Source organism: Trichosurus vulpecula, chromosome 8 (assembly GCF_011100635.1).
Source record: "Trichosurus vulpecula isolate mTriVul1 chromosome 8, mTriVul1.pri, whole genome shotgun sequence".
Classification (NCBI taxonomy): Eukaryota; Metazoa; Chordata; class Mammalia; order Diprotodontia; family Phalangeridae; genus Trichosurus; species Trichosurus vulpecula.
In genome coordinates, this window is record NC_050580.1 from 33,650,505 (window position 1) to 33,658,532 (window position 8,028).

At 45.7% G+C, this 8,028-nt stretch overlaps 1 protein-coding gene across 1 annotated transcript in view; it reads left to right on the top strand.

Moving 5' to 3' along the window:
- The window catches only part of ADAMTS14 (ADAM metallopeptidase with thrombospondin type 1 motif 14), a 107,399-nt gene that overhangs the window by 38,197 nt on the left and 61,174 nt on the right, over positions 1-8,028 (top strand). The gene's annotated exons all lie outside the window — the stretch shown is intronic.

Sequence of the window (8,028 nt, forward strand, 5' to 3'; positions counted from 1 at the left end):
TAGAAGAGGGACAGCTAGGTGGCTCAGTGAATAGAGCACCAGCCCTAGAGTGACAAGGACCTGAGTTCAAATCCGGCTTCAGACACTTGACACACTTGACACACTTGACACACTTACCAGCTGTGTGACCTTGGGCAAGCCCTGCCTTTCCCCCTCTAAAAAAAAAGGAAAGGAAAAAAAGAGTTTACAGAAGAAAAAGGATCCTAGTTTTAGAGCTAGAAAGGACCTCAGAGGCCATGTAGTCCAGACCCTTCATTTTCTTTATTGTTGAGGCAATCAGGGTTTAGTGACTTGCCCAGGGTCACACAGCTAATAAGCGTCAAGTGTCCAAGGCCAGATTTGAACCCAAGTCCTCCTAACTCCAGGGCCAGGGCTGTATCCACTGTGCCACCTAGCTGGCCTGGCTTTGTTTTCAAGTGAGGAGTAGAGGTGAAATGATTTGACCACAGTCACCCAGCTAATCAGAGGTGGAGCAGGGTACCTGAGATGCCATGACTCCGTGTTGTTCAGTTCTTGGCTTTGTTTCTCAAAGCAGCCTTTCCCTCCTTTCCTGCCCAGCCCCTGAGGCTATGCAGTGGTTTGAGCCCAGTATAAGGGGCCATGGGCTCTCTCTGGGCTTGGGTTGGTGCCCTGGCAGACCTGACATGCCCCAACAGCTCCAGTCACCTCTGGCCACCTACCTTAGGTTGGACTCATTCAGTCCCAGAATCCCCCAGGCTTTCACTTGAGTGAGCCGCACTGACGGCTGCTTCTATGGGAGTCTGCCATGAACAGCTCCCACTGGGTCCTCGGATTTTTCTTTGTGTGTTTTCCAAATTAGGGCTTAACAACAGAGACTTCAAGTGGAAATCCAAGAACTTACGACAGCGTGTGCAACAATGAGAGCAAAGTCTTTGCTCCTCTCATCGGTCATTATTCCTCCCCCCTTCCCCCCTCTGCCCCCCCCCCCCCCCCCCGCCGTCCCCTCCTCGTTAGAATGTTATTTGGGCCATAGAGAAGAGGCGGCATGGGTAAGTGGCAAGAAGACTGGATTTGGAGTCAGGGGACTTGGGTTTGAATCCTGCCTTCGCCTAATCTCTGTGTGACTTTGGCCAAGCTGCTTCCTCTCTTCGCTCCCTGCCTTCTTGCTTTGTAAAATGAAGGATTTGGACTAGATGTTCCCTGAGATTCATTTTAGCTCCAGCTCTTGTGATAGTGGAAGGCAGTCAGGAGATCTGGACTCTCATCCCAGCTCAGCCATTTAGAATCCCCAAAACCAAGAGTGGCTGAGTCAGAAGGAAGGGCAGGGGGTCCACTAGTCCGACCCATTCCTATTTGATCAATGCCTATCACAGCCTTGATCCCCAGCAATGGTTACCCTACTTGTGCTTGAATACCTCTGGCAAAGGCCAGCTCACTATGTCCTGAGGCAGCCCATTTCTACTTTGGGGGAGCTCAGATTGGTAGGAAGTTTTCCCCTTATATCAAACTGAGGTCTACTCTCCATGACTTCTACCCACTGCTCCCGATTCTGCCCAATGGGGCCAAGCAGAACCAACCTAGTCCTTTCTCCAGTGTTCTTGTTTCTTCATAATTCAATTCTATTGATCAAGTGGGAAAATAATTGTTAAGTGTGTAGCACAGCGCCTGGCACATAGTAAGTGCTATATAAATATTAGCTAGTTTTATTATTATTTTGTTGTTTAGTTGTTTTTCAGTCATGTCCAACTCTTCATGACTCCTTTTGGGGTTTTCTTGGCAGATACTGAAGTAGTTGGCCATTTTCTTCTCCAGCTCCTTTTATGGAGGCAAACAATAACTTGCCCAGGGTCACACAACTAGTAAGTGTCTGAGGCTGGATTTGACCTCAGGTCTTCCTGACTCCAGGCCTGGCACTCTATTCACTGTCCCACCTGGCTGGTCCAAATTCTTCCTCCTCCTCCTCCTCCTCCTTCTCCTCCTCCTTCTCAATTCAACCAAAATTTGTTAAGAGGAGAGCCCTGCAAATAATTAAAGAAAGCTATGTCCTTTCCTTCTCTCTCCACCTCCTTCTCTTCTTTGGCTAAACAGATCATTCACCACAGTCTCTAGACCCCTCACCATCCAGGCTGCCTTTCTTGGAGCACAGTTCACCTTTCTAAAATGAGAAGCTCAGACTGAAACACAGCACTCTATGTTCTAAAGCCCCTTCCATCTTTGACATCCTATGTTTTATATTCTAAAGTCCCTTCCCATCCCACATTCTATGTTCTAGGTTCTAAGACCCCTTTCAACTCTGACATTTTCTGTCTTAAAGTCCTTAGAGCTCTTCCATTCCAAATTCTAAGATCCCTCCCATCTCTGACATTCTATATTTTATCTTCTAAGATCCTCTCCAGCTCCTACATTCTAAGTTCTAAGCTCCTTCTAGCTCTGAAATTATCTGTTCCGAGGTTCTTTTTGGCTGTGATATTCTACTCTCCTTTCTAAAAACTCTTCCAACCCCCTGATGTTCTATACTATATATATATATATATATATATATATATATATATATATATATATATATATATATACACACACACACATATATATAGTATAATATATAGTAATATATATAATTATATATCTATATAATTTCGTCCTTTCCATTTCCAATGTTCTGCCTTCTGTGTTCTAAGTTCTAAGGTTCTTTCTGGCTCACCTTTTTCAGTTCAATTCAGCAAGCACTTGTTAAAATGCTAATTGAGTATGCAGCAGAGTGACAGTCTCTGGGGGAACCAGAACTGACCTGGCTCCTCACGTCAGCTCTGCCACTAACTAGCTGTGTGACCCTGAGAAAGTCCGTCCCCCTCTCTGGCCCCTAAGTCTTCCCAGCTGGTAAAGGGGGGGGGGCTGGGCTCTGTGATGTCTGAGGTTGTCCCCGGCTCGAAAGGTTTGCTGAATGGAGGTCACAAGGAGCCCAGGGTGAGAAAACCATTCACAGCTGGGAGGTTTCCACGGTGGGTGGGCTGGCTTGCCCATCGAGTTAGTCATGGAGTCAGAGACAAAAGTGCTTGGCCAGGATGCACAGGGGCAGCCCTTCGGGGTCATCTCTGGGTGGTACTGTCTGCTCCCGTGTCTCCATGGCCCTCTGGGGAGGTGACCTCAAGGTGGTGTGCCCACCTCATCGGGCTCATTGGGGCCCTGGGAAGCACGACACCCATGACTGTTCGGGAGCCTGGTTTGGGACCCCACACACTTGTGGACTTTTACAATGGAAGGGACACCTTAGATAGCTATGGAATGGGGCCTGGATTCAGAGTCAAGAGGGAGTGGGAAGAAGCCACTGGAATTCCATCCTGAAGTCTCAGGAAGAGGACCTGAGTTCTAATCCAGCTCTACCACTCATGTCCTGCGTGCCTGTGGGCAAATCATTTCTCTGCTATGGACCTCATTTTCTCATCCGTAAAATGGGAATTATGTTGTCCCCCTTCAGAGGCAGCTGGGTGGTTTAGTAGATAGAACGTTGAATTTGGACCTGACTTCGAATCCAGCCTCAGGTTCTTACTAGCTGTATGACCCTGGCCAAGGCACTTAACCTTTGCTTACGCATCTGTGAAATGGGCATAATCATACCCCCAGAAGCAGCTCGATGGTCCAGTGTATGGAGCACTGGGCCCGGAGTTGGAAGGACCTGAGTACAAATCCAGCCTCAGATAGGCAAGTCACTTAACCTCTCTTTGCCTGTTTTCTCATCTGTAAAATGCCTACTTTGAAACTCCTTTCAGGGCGTGAGTGCTTCTCTGGCCTGGACCCCGAAGCTCCATGAAGCTGGTTCTTTTCTCTTCTTGGCATAAGCAAGAGAGACTGTTTCTCGCTGGGTTTGCTGGGAGCTCCATGCCCTACCGAAGAATAGCTGGCCAGCCATGTGAGGACGTCTCTGGGAGATACTCTGGCCAGAGTCTGCTGTTGTAGGGAGTGGGTGGGCGGGGCCAGGATGGGACATTGTAGGGAGCAGTGGAAAAAACATTGAATTTGGAACCAGGTGACTTGGCTTTGTGTCCTGGCCCTGTCACTGACTAGTTGCGTGACCTTGGTCAAGTCTTTTGACCATTCTCAGCCTCCATTTCCTTGGCTGTAAAATGAGCATACTGGTCGTCCTCTGGCAGTCATGTTCCAATGTCCTTTCTGGGTGGGGTGTTCTATGTTCTAAGCCCCTCGGCCACTCTGGCAGTCTCGTTCAAATGTCGCTTCCAGACTTGGCATTCCTTATTCTGCCCTCCCTTCTGTCTCCGGCATTCTGTATTCTCCTTTCCCAGATCTCTCCCCTGACATTCTCCAAGTTTGAAGTTCTATACCTGATGGCTCTTTCTGCTCCGGGTGGTCCTGGTGCCTCTGTCTGAAGTCCCTGAGGGAGGAGAGTTCTTTTGTTTTCTGTATTTCTCCTTCTGATGTAATGCATAGAAAGATGGACTTGGTGTCAGGGAGACCTGAATTCGAATCCTGCCTCAGATACTTACTAGCTGTGTGACTAAGTCCCTCGTCCCTTGCTTGCCTCAGTTTCCTTGTCTATAAAACAAGGGAGTTGGACTCCTTAAAATCATATTTTAAATGCATAAAATTAAATCTACAAGATCATAAAGGAAAGCAACTATATTGAAATGTGCTTATCAAAACATTAAAAAGAAGCAAGTTCATGGCTTCTAGGTTCAGAATCCCTGGACGAGATATTGGTGAGGTCCCTTCCAGCTCCACATCTCTTGATTCTCGGTAAAGAAGGAGTTCCTGCCCTGGTCTCTCCAGCTGGCTCCGATTTATCTAGGGATAATGGCTGTAGAGAGCAAGGGCTCAAACTGCTATCTTGACCTCAGCTCTGGCTGGGAAGAAAGTTCTGGGGTGGGGGTGGGGTCAGAGACAAGAACACTATGATCTGCCTGGTCCCTGCTGACCCTCGGAATCCTCCTCAGCTCCTTGCTTCCATGGGATCTGCCCTCAGTTAGAATGTGAGGTCCTTGTGAGGCAGGATTGTTTCATTCACTGTGTTTCTAATTCCAGTGCCTAGTGTACACAGTGGACACTTAATAAATGCTGGTGGCTTGAACGATTGACCTGGATTTGGCTCCAGGAAAATCTGTGTTCAAATTCTGCTTCAGACGCTTTTTAATTATGTGACCCAGGTCACATTCTGTAGAATCGGGATAATAATAGCCTCTACCTCACTGGGTTCTTGTGAGGATCAAATGAGATAATGTTCCTAACGTGCTCTGCAAACCTTAAAATCCTACACAAATGCGTTTTTCTCTTCTTTTTATTCTGGTGACTAAGCCAGTAATTGACTATAATTTCCCAGGGTATAATGCCTGCCTTGTCTGGACTTTGGGAGTGGGGGTGGGGCGGGGTTTACTGCGCCGCATGTTACACACAGGGTTGAGTGTGATACAAAGACACAATTACAGTTGCCGACCAGTTGGTATTTGTCCAGACTGATCAGTATTTATTTTGTCACAGACAGCGATTGTTTCTTCCCAAAATGTTAGGCTGTGTTGGTTTTCTACAGATTTGATTTTGGTACCCTGAATCAAAGTGGGATTTGGAAACTAATTTTGGAGTTCATGAGATCATAGGATGGGAGAACTCATAAAGATAGTTTATATATATATAAATGTATTTTATATATTCATATATGTATATATATACACAAACACATATATGTATATGTAACTATCATCCGTATCTATCCATCCATCCATCCATCTCATCTATTATCTATATATATCTATCCATCTATTCATCTATCTGTCATCTATATCTATCCATAATCCATCTATTCATCCATCCACCCATCTATGTATGTATGTATCATCTATATCCATCGATCCATCTATTCATCCATCCATGCATCTCTCTATCTCTTTCTCCATCATCCATTTATTCATCCATCCATCCACCTATCTGTATCTATCAATCTACCCATCCATTTATTCATTTATCTATCATTTCATCCGTCTTGCCTAAGGTCCCACGCCGGTGCTAGGATTTGTCCACATGCCCTTTAACTTTTTTTTAAACTGCAGGTCAGCTCCCACATCTTAAAGATGGAGAAACTGAGGCTGAGAAAGGAAAATGTCTTAACCAAGGTTATATAGTGAGTTGTCAATAATGGAGCCTACTCACCAGCAGATGGGTCTGAATCCTAGTAAGAGCTCCTATATTTATTGTGGGATGTTGGGATCATAGATCTAGGACCAGAAGGAGTCTCAGATCCCATGTAACCCAATCCCTTCATTTTATAGATGTGGAAACAGAGGCCCAGGGAAATGAGATGGTTGGCCCCAAGGTCGCACGGTTAGTGGCAGAGGCAGGAGGGTTTATAAAGTGCTTTTGTCAGAACAACCCTGTGAGGCAGGTAAAGGATTCGAGGATCCCCATTTCACAGAAGTTAAAACTGAGGCTTGGAAATATAAAATCATGGTGACTAGTCTGAGGTCCTAGCAGAGCCAGGTTGAAGCTGGGACATTCTGACTCAATCCCCAATTTACTACCAATTGCACCAACTTACCCTTTTAAGTCAGGGGGCGGCTGGGTGGTAGAGTGGATAGAGTGCTGGGCCTGGAGTCAGGATGTCCTGAATTCAAATCTAGTCTTAAGTAATTCCTAGCTGTGTCACCCTGGGCAAGTCATTTAACGTCTACCTGCCTCAGTTTCCTTATCTGTAGAGTGGGGATATTAATAGCACCTCCCTCCCAAGGTTGTTATGAGGATCAAATGAGACCATATTTGTCAAGTGCTTAGCACAGTGTCTGGCACATAGTAGGTACTATATAACCACTCATTGTTATTATCATTATCATTTTATATGTATCAGCGGGGAGGGGAAGATGGTATAAAATATGGAGGCCTTTCTTTTTTAAAGACATGACCTCTACTGATATCCCATCCCAATGCCTCTTTGGGATGTAGATGTTAACTCTGGGCTCTCAAAGACCCTTCCAACAGAACCCAAGATCTGTAACCGTTCTATTTAGTAAGGGCCTGGGGCTAAGTACAATGAATCAATCCTTATACATGCATTTATTAAGCACCTACTGTATGCCAGGCATTGTATTAAGCACTCAGGATATACACAAGTGTAACACTCCTTTCTCAAGTAGCTTGTACCTTATAAAAGGATAGATGGAGGAATGGATCCAGTGCTGAGCTTAGAGCCCCAAAGTTCAAATCCTGACCTATTGTTATGTTACATATTAGTTATTCAATATATTAATATTATATAATAATATTTACGTGATTATATTAGCTGTGTGACAATGGGCACACTGTTTTATAAAGGAAGGTAGCTGGTATCGCCATCTTCCCCCCAACTCAGGCTCAGGTTAAGTGAATTACCCAAAGTCTCACAGCTAGTAAATGACACGGCACATTTGCTCCCAAGCCTCCAGCCTTTGGTCCACAGCTCTCCATTCTCCCATTCTGCCTCCCTCATGTCTTTATTATTATTATTATTATTGACTGGACCTGTGATTTATTAGTGCAGGGAACTCTGGGTAAGGAAACTAACTCCCTTTAACAATGCAGCTTAGAAACTATACTGTGATTTCTAGTCTTCCACGGTATTCTGGGAATGGGGTGGGATGAGAGGTTGCTCAGGGTCAGATAGCCTGTATGTGTGAGAGACAGGTCTTAAAGGTCTTTCTTCCTAGTCCCTACTTCACCAGGCTGTTACACGGTTCAAATGAGATAACATAGGTAAGGTGCTCTCCTCAGAGGGCTATTTGCATGTTAGCTATTTTTACTCTTCTTGATTCCAAGACCAGCTCTCTATGCTCTATATGCTAGGGGCGGCAGACCTGCTGCCTTCCTCAGGGTGCAGTCTGCCAACCCCGAGAGGGAGGCCCCAACTGGATGGAAATGTCACGGGGAAATGTTTAACAAAATAAATCAAAATACGGTCCAACACAGTTAATGTTATTCTGTGCTTTTCTAAGTCAACGTATGGCCGTATTGCCTTCCCACCCCCACCCTACCCCACCCCATCTCATCCCATCCCATCCTATCCTATCACGGGGCCACTCATGTAGAACCATGTAC